Here is a 14,224-nt window from a genome sequence, read left to right on the forward strand (position 1 = left end):
TCGGATGCCTTTAGTAGACTTTATAAGTCTCTGAATTATGCTAAAATATACCAAACACACGCCGGTGGCTCTTTGATGGAAACTTTAAATTGCTGTTTCAAGCATAAGTCAGCATCTGCCTCACTCTGTGATAAAAGGGCTTTAAAATGTTGTTTTAGAATCAAAAGGGTGGGGGGGAGAGGTATTTCTCTCTCTGTGTGTTAATAGCGGGCCTTTCATGTTCAAGGTATCTCTAAAGGCCCTGAAAAAGCAGAGATTTAGATGTAGGATCCATTTTAAGAACAGATAAATGGAACGTCAACGCACTCCTGCCATGTGCACACGGTGGTAGGGTGGGGCTGGCTTATTCTTAGTTCGTATTTATAATGGATTCTTGGGGGAAAGAATTAAAACACACACACACACAGAGACAGACAAATATAGATATAGATATAGCAGATAGATAGAGATAGATAGATGATAGATAGATAGATAGATAGATAGATAGATAGATAGATATAGATATAGATATGATTAGATAGATGATATAGATATAGATGATATAATATAGATATAGATATAGATTAGATAAGATAGATATAGATATAGATATAGATATAGATATAGATATAGATATAGATATAGATATAGTATAGATAGATATAGATATAGATATAGATATAGATATAGATATATGCGCAGCTCACTAATGCCACTACGAGACCAGTCAATATGGGAGATTTCACAGTGACCTGGGAATTAGCAATTGCAATAGACTTATATACTGCTTCACAGTGCTTGACGGCCCTCTCTAACTGGTTTACAGAGTCAGCCTTTGCTCACAACAATCTGGCTCCTTGTTTTACCCACCTCGGCAGGATGGAAGGCTGAGTCGATCTTGAACTGGTCAGGATCAAATCCTGGCAGTGGGCAGAATCAGTCTGCAATACTGCATTCTAACCACTGCGCCACCACATCTTAGAATAGGAATAGGAATAAGAACAGGAACAGGAATGGAATGAAATATAATAGAATAAGAGAAGAGAGAGAAGAGAAGAGAAGAGAAGAAGAGAAGAGAAGAGAAGAGGGAATGGAATGGAAGGATGGGAAGGGAAGGGGAGAAGAGAAGGAAGAGAGAGGAAGAGAAGAGAAGAGAAGAGGAAGGGAAGGGAAGGGAAGGGAAGGGAAGGGAAGGGAATGGATAGCATAGCATAGTATAGAATAGCACAGGATAGCATAGCATAGGGAATAGAATAGAATGTGGAATAGAGTAGTGTAGTGTAGTGTAGTGTAGTGAGAGTAGAATAGAATAGAATAGAATAGATAGAATAGAATAGAATAGAATGCAGAGTAGAGTAGAGAAACAAACAGAACATAACAGTACAGAATAGCAATAATAATAACACAGACTTATATATCGCTTCACACTTTACAGCCCTCTCTAAGTGGTTTACAGAGTCAGCATTTTGCCCCCAACAATCTGGCTCCTCATTTTACTGATCTCAGAAGGACGGAAATCTGAGTCAACTTTGAGCCAGCAGAAAAATAAAAAAACAGACTGGCCTGCAAAAGGATAAAAGGGGTTCATTTGTTCTTCATTATGATAAAGTCCAACTTCTTTCTTTGCCTTGCTAACGAAAGCTCGTCTTAGAAATTTCATCTTTTTTTAAATTACAAAGTCCGAATTGAAAGTCCGTTCATGCAGAAAACCTTCGGAAATGAACGTATAAACTGTAAATGTGCATTATGCCGGATCTCGACTACCCAGTTTAAAACAAGAAATACTCTATCAATATTTACGTTTATTTCTAATAGGTCTAATGCGAAGCCATGAGAATTTCATCAGAATTAAGTGCCTCTTTCATCCGGCTGGTGGAGAAGGGAAAAACATGCAAGAGATTTTTCTCTCTTTAGCATGAATAAAAAATGAAACTCTCCCAAGCTTTGGAGTCTTTTGAGATTTCTAATCCCCCAAATCAAGTCCTCCAATTTGGCTTAGAAATACATCCAAACCGAACAACAACATAAATCTTGGAGCATCTGCATCTCAAGCTAACAACAGAATTAAACTCTTTATTTTTTTTTTAAAAGAAGTCATTACTGGTAGTTAACATTTGTGGCTGCAACTGCTGATGTGTTCCTGGGTTCTATCTTAAAATCAGATCTATGTACTACTTGCCTTTGAAAATTAAACTCCATTCAGAGGCTCAATAGTAATAGAAAGGAGACGAGGTGGAGCATGCATCTTCTAATTTCTTACTCAGGCTGAAATTAGGTGAGACAAGCAAACAAAAGGGATGTGTGGCTGACCACATCTGAATAATTAAAATCGCCAGGATTCTATGAAAGAGCGAAGAAGTCAATTAAATCCGCAAACAACATGTTTTGAAGCCACCGGAGAACAGAAAGGGAGAGGTCAGCGCTCGCTTCAGAGAGGAGAGAGAAAAAGCCAGCAGAGAAAGAAGAAGGGGGAAAGCAAATAAATAAGTCATTATTGAAGATTACGATGGGAGATGAAAGGAGGCACCCGAAAAACAAGCAAGAGGTGAAATGTAATTTGTTCCAAAGTGGAAACAAGTGAACAAAGATTTGATGAAGCCAAAATGAAGAAAATTGCAAGGGAGGGGAGAAGGGGCCGGTGGCTTGGTTGAGAGCTGCATGGCAGACGAGGTCCTGGCAGTCTCCTGCTTGTTTCAAAGTAAGAAGTGAAGTTTCGTTGGAGTTGATTCAACTTCCGGGAAGCTCCATAACATCCATAGTTTTCATGGAAGGGTTTTTTTTTTCCAGGGGACTCCCTTCAAGGCTCTTTGGAGATTCCCCCAATCTGACATTTTTCTGGAAGTCATTGAATTGTAGAATCGTAGAATCATAGAATTGTTGTGGAATTGTAGAATCGTAGAACTGTAGAATTGTGGAATTGTGAGGGTAGAATCATAGAATTGTAGAATCGTAGAATTGTGGAATTGTAGAATGTAGAATCGTAGAATCATAGAATCGTAGAATCGTAGAATCGTAGATTTGTAGAATGTAGAATCGTAGAATCATAGATTTATAGAACTGTAGAATCGTAGAATTGTAGAACCATAGAACTGTAGAATCATAGAATCATAGAATCGTAGAATTGTGGAATTGTGGAACTGTAGAATCGAAGAATCATAGAACTGGAAGGGGCCTTGGAGGTCTTCAACCCCTAACCAAGCCTGGATCCTTATTTCAACCTGGACAAATGAACCAGAGGTGGGATTCAAATTTTTTTACTACTGCTTCTGTGGGTGTGGCTTGGTGGGTGTGGCAGGGAAAGGATACTGTAAAATCCTCATTTCCTCCCACTCCAGAGAAAGGACGCTGCAAAATCCACATTCCCTCCCAATCAGCTGGGACTTGGGAGGCAGAGAATAGATGGGGGCAGGGCCAGCCAGAGGTGGTATTTACTGGTTCCTGAACTACTCAAAACCAGTTCTGCTACCAGTTCTCCAGAATTGCTCAGAACGGGCTACCACCTGTATTCAATCTTTCCTTGAAGACATCCAGTGATGGAGCATCCACAACTCCAGGAGGAACATTGTCCCATTGATCAATTGTTGTCACCATCAGGAAATCCCTCCTTATTCCCAGGGAAGACCTTCTCCTATTGCTTCTTGTTCTGCCTTTGGGGCTTTGGAGAATAAGCTGACCCGTCTTATCTATGACAGACTTCAACTCCTGGAAGACAGCCATCCTGTCACACCTAGTCCTTCTCTCATTAAGCTAGGCATACCATTAACTGTTCTTCATAGAGTATAGCCTCCAGCGTCCCCTAATCATCTTTGTTGCTCTTCTCTTCACTCTTTCTAGAGTCTCAACATCTTTCTTTTATAGTGTGGTGACCAAAACTGGATGCAAGATTCCAAGTGTGGCCTCACTAGTGCAGTATAACAAAGCACTATCACTTCTTAAGATCTCGATGCTATCCTTCTGTATGTTGGCTTCAAAACCCAAAAGACTTCAGAAGTTGTGGGAGCTTCATCTGGAAGCTTTCAAGAAGAGACTGGGCTGCCATCTGTCAAAATGGTGTAGGGTTCTCCTGCTTTGGGGGGGGTGGGGGCTAGATGACCTACAAGGTCCCTTCCAACTCTGTTAATCTGTTGAAAGTTCATTTCTTTCATCTTTTGATTGATGATTGATTGATTGATTGATTTGGGAGGACTATCTGTTCTATCCAGTCACTAGTCAAACCCTGTTCTTCTGTAAATACAAACCAGTTTTCGGAAATCGGACGAGCGAGGATTTAAATAAATGAATCCCCAAATGGGATGTTTGACCCTGGAGGATGATGGGGCATTGTTGGGATGACCAAGAAGAAAATTTTGAATTTTGAAAAAGAGGAAGGCAATAGCTGAAATAGTAAGTTTCCTTGTGGTTAGCTGAGCTTGCTTTTCCATCTGTCTTTTGACTGTTTACTTAATTTAAAATTCATGTTTTAACTCACTCACTCTTCTCTCTCTCTCTTTCTCTCTCTCAAAATGACACAATGGACTCTTTTAGAATGTCACTGTCATTTCTTCCCAGCGATGTTTGAGCAGGAAAAAAAAGACGCTAATGGCTCTTGAATGTCAGTTACGCAGAAGAGGTCCTTCACTGCTGTTTTGGTTGCAAAATCTAGTCTGTTTATTTATTTATTAAGGAGAGAGAGAAAAACTTTCCAGAGGAAAATGATGCATTCAGTGTATAAGTTAAGATACATCTTGCCCCTGGCCTGCCATCGTTTTGGAAAGCATAAGGCCAGGATCTGCAAAATTTCGTCTTGACCAGCGAAATTATTGTTTAGGTGCCTGGTATCAGAGAAGTAATGGGCTTCAATTTATCTTTTATTTCGAACTTGTTCGTCAAACATTTTCCACAGTGAGGATCTACCATTGGAATAGTGGTGGTGGGTGGTGGTGGTGGTGGTGGTGGTGGTGGTGGAGGAGGAGGAGGAGGAGGAGGAGGAGGAGGAAGAGAAGGAGGAGGAGAAGAAGAGGCAGCAGAGAAGGAGGACTATTAGGAGGGGCCTTGGTGCTCTCTGAGCTTTGTGGTTTTCTTGCAGACCTTTCATACCAACTAAGTAACATCATCAGTGCTAGAAGGTATTAGGTTTTGCAAAGAGGAGGAGGAAGATGAAGGAGGAGGAGGAGGAGGAGAAGGAGGAGGAGGAGATTACAAAGGTCCCTTGGTGCTCTCTGAGCTTTGTGGTTTCTTGCAGACCTTTCATTACCCAACTAAGTAACCTCATCAGTGCTAGAAGGCATTGGGGGTTTACATAGAAGAAGAGGAAGAGGAAGAGGAGGAGGAAGAGAAGAGGAGGAGGAGAAGAGGAGGAGCAGAAGTATTACAAGTGGCCCTTGGTGCTCTCTGAGCTTTGTGGTTTTCTTGCAGACCTTTTTACCCAACTAAGCAACATATCATTGTTAGAAGGCATTAGGTCAGTGTTCTCAACCTTGGTGACTTTAAGTCCTGTGGACTTCAATTCCCAAAATCCCCCAGCCAGCAAGCTGGTGGGGAATTCTGGGAATTGAAGTCCACAGGATTTAAAGTCACCAAGGTTGAGAAACACTGCATTAGGTTTTGCAAAGAGGAGGAGGAGGAAGGAGGAGGAGGAGGAGGAGGAGGAGAAGGAGAAGGAGAAGGAGAAGGGAGAACGGAGAAGGGGGAGAAGGAGAAGAAGGAGAAAAGGAAAAAACAAAACAACTCCCAGGCTTTGATTTTTAACATACTTATATCCGCAGCTCGGGAAGGTGACTCCCAAAATAATTCCCTTTGGCCATCCAACTCAAAAGAACATTTTGGGTCCCTGCCATAACTTTCCCCTTCAGACACAGATGGTGTCCTCCTCCAACCTCAATAGCAGTCGCAGCCCTGCCCTTGCCCTAACCGAGCTGACTATATCCCCAAATCCTCCGAACTGTCCTGAAAAGAAAAAAAAGTTGAGAAAACAGGACAAAAGAAACCCAGTTAGAAGAAGATCCTGGCTCTCGGCCTCTGAGCCATGGGTTTAGACAGAAAGTCTGGGAAATGAGTAAATCCGCTGCCTGTTTGCTGGCTGATTATGGCGGAAACTTGCTTGCACTTCAGATCTTTTCTCCAGTGATTATCTCCCCTCTTGAGATTTCAGCTTAGGCTGGCATGCATTTGGCATCAGCTATTAACAAGGATGAGACAGATTTAAAAAGCACTCCGGCTCCCCTTCGGAATCGCTCCTTCACGAGCTTCTTCAAATGCTATCGAGTATTTCTTTGCTTTTTTCCCCATTTTTTTGGAAAGAGTTTGTTCTTTGCTCTCTAGACAATCATCTTTACCAACACACGCCCCCCTCCCCTCCTAAGATTCTCCTCCCTTCGTGAAGCGAACATCGCTTTTCTCCCTGAAGTATCTTTTAAAAACACCCCATCTCTTTTCTTTCCGGGATTTCAAAGCACATAAGCCACGAGACTGAAGCGACAAGGAATTGGGTTTTAGAACCCAATCAGAGGGAGTTACGAGCGTTAAATGCCGGGGGGGGGGGGAAATGCCTTTGTTATCTGAAGGATAATAACAGAAAGTCTTCTTGAACATTCGTGGTGGCGCAGTGGTTAGAATGCAGTATTGCAGGCGACTGTCAGCAGTTCGATCTTGACCAGTTCAAGAATGACTCAGCCTTCCATCCTTCTGAGGTCAGTAGAATGAGGACCCAGATTGTTGGGGGCAAGAGGCTGACTCTGTAAGCCACTTAGAGAGGGCTGGAAAGGACTGTGAAGTGGTATATAAGTGCTATTGCTATCATTGTTACTCCTTCCTTCCTTCCTTCCTTCCTTCCTTCCTTCCTTCCTTGGTGGTGCAATGGTTAGAATGCAGTATTGCAGACTGACTCTGCCCACTGCCAGCAGTTCAATCTTGACCGGATGGCCTACCAGTGGAATTTTACAAAACACTAGAGGGATCCTTGTCTCTTCCTCTTCTAGAAGTTAGAATGAAGAATGGTTGAAAGTAAAATACCAAATTCATGGTTAGAAGCATATATTACATTGCTACCTAAAGAGGAGACTGACCTTATGCAAATTAAGAACTATAGACCAATCTCCTTGCTAAACTCAGACGATAAGTTATTTGCATCTATACAGGCAGAGAGACTTAAAAATATTTAAATGGGTTTATCCACCCAGATCAAAATGTTTTTTTTTAACCAAAGAAACAAATTAAGGATAATATAAGAATAATTTTGGACACCTTGGAATACTATGAGGCTCATTCTGAAAAGCAAATGGCCTTGATATTTCTTGATGCGCAGAAGGCTTTTGATAATGTGAACTGGCAATTCATGATACAACAAATGAACTTTGATAAGAATTTTATTCAAGCTATACAAATGGTATATCACAAGCAAACAGCTAAGATAATGATAAATGGAGAATTGACAGACCCTATTGAAATAAAGAGAGGTATGAGACAAGGCTGCCTATTATCACCGTTACTTTTTGTCTTTACGCTAGAAGTCTTAAATAGAAGGATCAGAGAAGAGGAAGAAATAAAGGGAATGACTATTAAAAAAGAAGAATATAAGTTGCAAGCGTTTGCAGGTGATTTAGTTTTCATTCTCTAGGAACCACCTGAATCTAGACCTAAATTGATAGAAAGAATTGAGGAGTATGGAAAAGTAGCAGGCTTGAAAATAAATAAAGATAAAACAAAAATCTTGACAAAGAACATATCATCAAAACAAAAGAAGAATAGGAGGAAATCTTGCAGATGCAAATTATGAACAAGGTCAAATATTTGGGGATCTCTTTAACAGCTAGATGTAGTACTCTCAAAGAGGATAACTATTTTAGATTGAAGCAACAAATTGCAACGGACTTGATGAAATGGGAAAATCTACAATTATCAATGATTGGAAGAATCTCAACAATTAAAATGAACATTTTACCTAAACTTTACTTGTTCCAGACAATCCCAATTAGGTTGGGGAAAGACTATTTTGAAGATCTAAATAAAATGGTGTTGAAATTTATACGGCAGGGGAAAAAAGCAAGAATAAAATTTAAAGTGTTGCAAGATGCTAAAACAAGAGGAGAACTGGGCTTACCTGACTGGGAGCTATATTACCAGGCAACAAGTCTGATGTGGATTAAGGAATGGATAATGTTAAGAAATGTTAGGTTTTTGAACTTAGAGGGTCACGACTTGCTGCTGGGATGGCATGCATTCTTATGGTATAAGGGTACCAAAGCACATGGTTACTTTAGAAGACATTATATAAGAGAGGCTTTGTTATTAAACTGGGAGAAGTTTAAGAAATTATATTATTTAAAAATTCCAGTCTCGATATCAACCATTGAAGCCTTTTCATTTTCAGTAATATACAAAAAGGAACAAACAGTTAGATATGCTGAACTATTAAATACAGAGGGGAATTTAAATCCATTCAAGATTTGAAAACAGGAAGGAATCACATTAATTGGTATTCATATGTGCAAATACATCTAGATACAACGAAGATCGAAAAATGGAGGGTTTTTATGATAAAATGACTGAATTAGATAAAATCTTAAAGGTACTGATGAAAAAGTAATTAAAAAACTTTATAGCTACCTATTAGAGGTGAAGCTACAGGAAGAACAAGTTAAAGAAACTATGTTAGCTTGTGTGTGGGAATTTTGGGCATGGGATTGACCTAGAGAAATGGCAAAAACTGTGGTCTCAAAACTATAAAATGACAATGTCAACTGCAATATAAAGAGAATTTTGTATAAGATGTTTTACAGGTGGCACTTATCCCCAACAGGAATAGCAAGAAGGTCTAAGAACAAATCCGAAAAATGCTGGAAATGTCATCAGACGCCGGGCTCATACTTCCACATGTGGTGGACTTGTACTGAAGCTAAAAGATATTGGGACTAAAATTTACATGTGGTTGGAGAAAATGATACATAAACACATAGCCTTAAAACCAGAACTTTTTTTATTGGGAATCCTACCGGAAACCTACAATAAAGACTGAAATATTTGATTGTAAATGTTATACAGCTGCTAGAATTGTATTTGCAAAAAATATATATGGAAAAATGAGAAAATACCAACACAGGAGGAAACTATTCGGAAAATAAGGGAATGTGCTGAATGAGTAAACTTACATTTGAAATTAGAGAACAGGAGGATGAGCAATTTTATAAGGTATGGGATTTGTTTTACCAATGGTTAGACAAAAAAACATGGAAATGAAATTGTTTATTTATGTACTACCAGAAAGTTATAGTCATTGTTATGAAAGTTTTTTTGCTATGAAATAGAGTTTGATCATATGATATATAAAGGACAATAATGTATTTAATGTATAAGAGTGGATGATTTGAACCCTATGTATAATTGTAAGTATTGACCATGTTATACTGAAAGATTTTTATATGTTAAATGGACTAATGATGATGTAATGAATAATTGATACATATATGAATTGAAATGTTCAATAACTACTTGGATTAACAATGGGAAACTATTTCTGGAGTTGAATATGCCACACTATAAGTATTGTATACTCTATGGATGATTAATATTAGTGGTAACCTGAACACCTAAGGCTCAATGATGATGATGTATTTAGTTACGTTTTGATGGATAACCAGTGATCTTATTTTTAATGTAAAAAAACTGCTGATGCAGAAAAGTTTGTAACCAAACGACATTCTCTGACGAAATGAGCAATGTTTTTTGGATGTGTTGTTTTGTTTTTGTTGGTTTTAAAATAAAAAAATATTTTTTTAAAAAAAAAGATTGACTCAGCCTTCCATCCTTCCGAGGTGGGTTAAAATGAGGACCCAGATGTTGGGGGCAGGAAGCTGACTCTGTAAAACTGCTTAGAGAGGGCTGTAAACACTGTAGAGCGGCATATAAGTGCTATTTCTCTCTCCCAGTCTCTATTCTTTCTCTCTCTCTTCTTTCTCTCTCTCTCTCTCCTCTCTCTTCCTCCCTCTCTCTCTTCTTTCTCTTTCTCTTCTTTCTCCCTCTTCTCTCTCTCCCTCTCCCTCCTCTCTCCCTCCCTCTCTTTTCTCTCCTCTCTCTCTCTCTCTCTCTCTCTCTCTCTCTCTCTCTCTCTCTCTCTCTCTCTCTCTCTCTCTCTATCATCTATCTATCAGCTGTGTGGCGCAGTTTAGAAGGCAATGTTGCAGGCTAATTCTGCCACTGCCAGCAATTTGATTCTGACCAGCTCAGTCAGCCTTCTGTCCTTCCGAGGTGGGTAAAATGAGGGACCCAGATTGTTGGGGGGGGCAAGAGGCTGACTCTGTAAACTGCTTAGAGAGGGATGTAAAAAACACTGTGAAGTGGTGCATAGGTCTAAGTGCTAAGAGCCAAGGTGGCCGCAGTGGTTAGTGTGCAGTACTGCAGGCCACTTCAGCTGACTGTGATCTGCAGTTCAGTGGTTCAAATCTCACTGGCTCAAGGTTGACTCAGCCTTCCATCCTTCCGAGGTGGGTGAAATGAGGACCCAGATTGTGGGGGCAAGTTGCTGACTCATTTGCTAAAAATTTTGTAAACCGCTTAGAGAGGGCCGAAAGCCCTATGAAGTGGTATATAAGTCTAATTAATTAATTAATTAATTAATTAATTAATTAATATTGCTATCCAGGAGCAATTTGTAAATCCCTTCCTTCAGTGACCATTGAAGGAAGAAGGGATTGCTGAATGAAAAGTCACAAGTCAAGCAATAGCCGTATTATTTTTTAAAAACCCAAATATCATTGAATGAATGTGACGTCATTTCAATTTCAACCATCCATTGTCATCTTCATAAGAATGCTTTGGGAGATGCTCAAATTTAGTAGCACGTGGCAATAGTTCACTTAATTTTATTGACCCTGTTGGGATGGGTCATGGGTTTGTGTATCAGTGCCCCTCCAAAAAAATTCACGTTTACCCCAATTTTGGGGTAATTTAATCAGGTTTGGGAAGCGCTGTCCTAGATGAGTTGGTCAACTAGCCATCTTTTAACTGATACATTGACAGAATGTATCAGAGTTGGAAGGGACCTTGGAGGTCTTCTAGTCCAACCATTCCAGACAAACCACTATCCAGTCTCTTCTTAAAAACCTTCAGGGTTGGAGCTTCTGAAGTGAAATCATTCTCCTGGCTAATTGTTCTAACTCTAGTCCTTGCTTAGGCATAGAAACTAATCAATCAGAAAAGAGCTGAAAGGGACCTTGGAGATCTTCTAGTCCACCCTCTCCTCAAGCAGGAGGACCCCATAGTTTTTCAGATGTGGATTTCCAATCTCTTCTTAAAAACCTTCAGGGTTGGAGGACACTTCTGTTCCACTGATGAATTGTTCTCACTGTCAGGAATTTCTCCTTGGTTCTAGATTGTTTCTCTCCTTGGTTAGTTTCCATCCGTTGCTTCTTGTCCTGCCCTCAGGTGCTTTGGAGAATAACTTGACCCTTTCTTCTTTGTGGCAGCCCCTGAGATATTGGAAGACAGCTATCACGTCACAATGCAGAATAGCAGAGTTGGAAGGGATCTTGGAGGTCTTCTAGCCCAAACCCCTGCTCAAGCAGGAGATCCTGAATCTTTTCAGGCATGCAACTGTCTCTTCTTAAAAGCCTCCAATGTTGGAGCATTCACAACTTCTGGAGGCAACTTCTGTTTCACTGATTAATTGTCCTCATTGTCAGGGAAATTCTCCTTGGTTCTAGGTTGCTTCTCTCCTTGATTGGTTTCCACCCATTGCTTCTCAAGAACCTCCAGTGTTGGAGCACCCACCGTTTCGGAAGTCAAATCTTTCCACTGGTTAATATTGGCAAATCCCCAATCCTTTCCAATTGGGTGCCAATTGGAATCCTTCTGCAAAGATGCTTGCAAAATAAACTAAAAACAATACACCAATCCCTTTTCTACAGGGAAGTAAACTATCAGAAGGAAGAAAGAAGAAACAGATTTCATCAAGACCTTGATGGGGTAAAGATTTTGTCCCACCCACTCCCCAGAAAATGCTGACGAAGGTTATCCTATCTGAGCCCCCTCTGAGACGGGGAGACGGTATGAAACAGGTAGCAGGGAGAAGTAATTGGTGCTGAAGATCTTGCTTCAATTTGACTGATGGGCCCTTTGATGGTTCAGATAGAAATTCTGTCCGACTGATGACAACCTTGGCGGGGTTTCTGAAGAAGAAAAGATAGTCCTGAGTTTATTTCAAATAAATCTACAGGAGCTGAAGAGGATTTACTTTTTTCTTCCCTATCCCAATTTCAGAGAAGGCGACTGCTCTCCTTAAGCCTCCAGTAGGCCTTCGTATAGAAAAATAAAGTCCTCCATTTCACGTTAAAAGGAAGTAAAATTCTCTCAAACTGTTCGTTTGGAGCAGGAATCGGCAACTTAAATACTCAAAGAGCCACTGGGGCCCTTCCCAGGGTGTATCTAACTTTGTGGAAATCAACCACAAACTTCTCGAGTTGTTTCCCCTCTAAGATGTTTTCATCCATGGAATCCTTCCCAGGGTGTCTCTAACTCTGTGGAAATCAGCTCCTTTAAAGCCTAAGATGCTAGTTTGATTTCGTTCTGTTGTACTGTGGTTAGAATGCAGCACCGCAGGCTTCTTCTGCTGCCTGCCAGCTGCCTGCAGTTCAATTCTCACCATCTGAAGGTTGACTCAGCCTTTCCATCCTTCCGAGGTGGTAAAATGAGGGACCCGGATTGTTGGGGGCAAGAGACTGACTCTGTAAACCGCTTAGAGAGGGCTGTAAAAGCCCTGTGAAGTGGTGTATAAGTTGAAATGCTAGTGCTCTATGCTTGTGTCTGCATTGTATTGAATTCCGATAGGACATAGTCCTGAAAGTTGAAAACATTCTTAAAGTGAGTTCCAGTGTTCCATAGTAATTTCAGACCATCATATTCTAGTATATCACCTTATCTATCATTCTAACACCTACATTCTATACATACATAATGTCTCCTTCCATGTCCACCTAACCTGATTCTTTCACATTCCCCTTCTACATCGTGTTTCTAACCATTGATAGGATCTGTTCCATGTAGCATAGTATTCTGTATCTCCTTTATCTTTTATTTTTAGCGTTAGTGTCTGTCTGTCTGTCTATCTATCTATCTATATCTATCTATCTATCTATCTATCTATCTATCTATCTATCTATCTATCTATCTATCTATATCTATCTATCTATCTATCTATCTATCTATCTATCTATCTATCTATCTATCTGTATATCTCTGTCTGTCTGCCTATCGACCTACCTACCTACCTACCTACCTGTATCTATATCTATCTATCTATCTATCTATCTATCTATCTATCTATCTATCTATCTATCTATCTATCTACCTATCTACCTATCTACTTACCTACCTACCGACCTACCTATCTACTTACCTATCTACCTACCTACCTATTTACCTACCTACCTACCTACCTACCTACCTACCTACCTACCTACCTACCTACCTACCTATCTATCTATCTATCTATCTATCTATCTATCTATCTATCTATCTATCTATCTATCCTCTGCATGCTCAATGATGAATAAAAGGAGAACAAAGCTACTTGAGAAACAATCAGTTGGAAATCCCTACAATTTTTACTTGAACCTTAGGGATGCTTTCTTGAGCTTTCAGTAGATAAGGCTGGTCAGATTACGTACTCTCTCTGTGTGTGGTGTGTTATATATTATTTAAATAAAGAATCTGGGTGGTTCTCTCATTAGAAATAGTGCTTGTCTTGCATTTAATCCTCTGGCTATTGATCTTCCATTCTTTGTGCTTCGGTGCCCCAGAAAATGTTAAGATTATTCATTGCCTCTAAAAGGAAAAAAAAACATAAGAAAGGGCAGACCAGGGAGAGGAACTGAACAAAATTATGCACGTTGGCTTTTGAATCTAGGCGTATATTTGCAGCTAGGGAGGGTGGATGGTCTGAGATACCCTATTATCCTCAGAATATTATCCTCCAAAATGTAAGATTTCACTGAAAGTCACCTCTTTTCATGCCCACTGGAGCTCCTTCTTGACTCCAGGCCTCCAATCTCATATTTTTGTTTAAAATAAATCCAGGATCTGATCCCAAATGTTGCAAAAGTTAGAGGCTTTGGGAATTTCAGTCTACCTTTATTTATGATAGGAATGTAACCTGGTGAAATAGTGAAGCTCACAACTGTGCCCCTTAAGGCGGAAGTCTATTCAGTACTGGAGAAAGTTAGCACTCACCCAGGAAGAGGGTTCAGCTGGTTTGAACCGGTTCAGGCGAACCAAA

The sequence above is a fragment of the Thamnophis elegans genome, chromosome 16 (genome assembly GCF_009769535.1).
Source record: "Thamnophis elegans isolate rThaEle1 chromosome 16, rThaEle1.pri, whole genome shotgun sequence".
Classification (NCBI taxonomy): domain Eukaryota; kingdom Metazoa; phylum Chordata; class Lepidosauria; order Squamata; family Colubridae; genus Thamnophis; species Thamnophis elegans.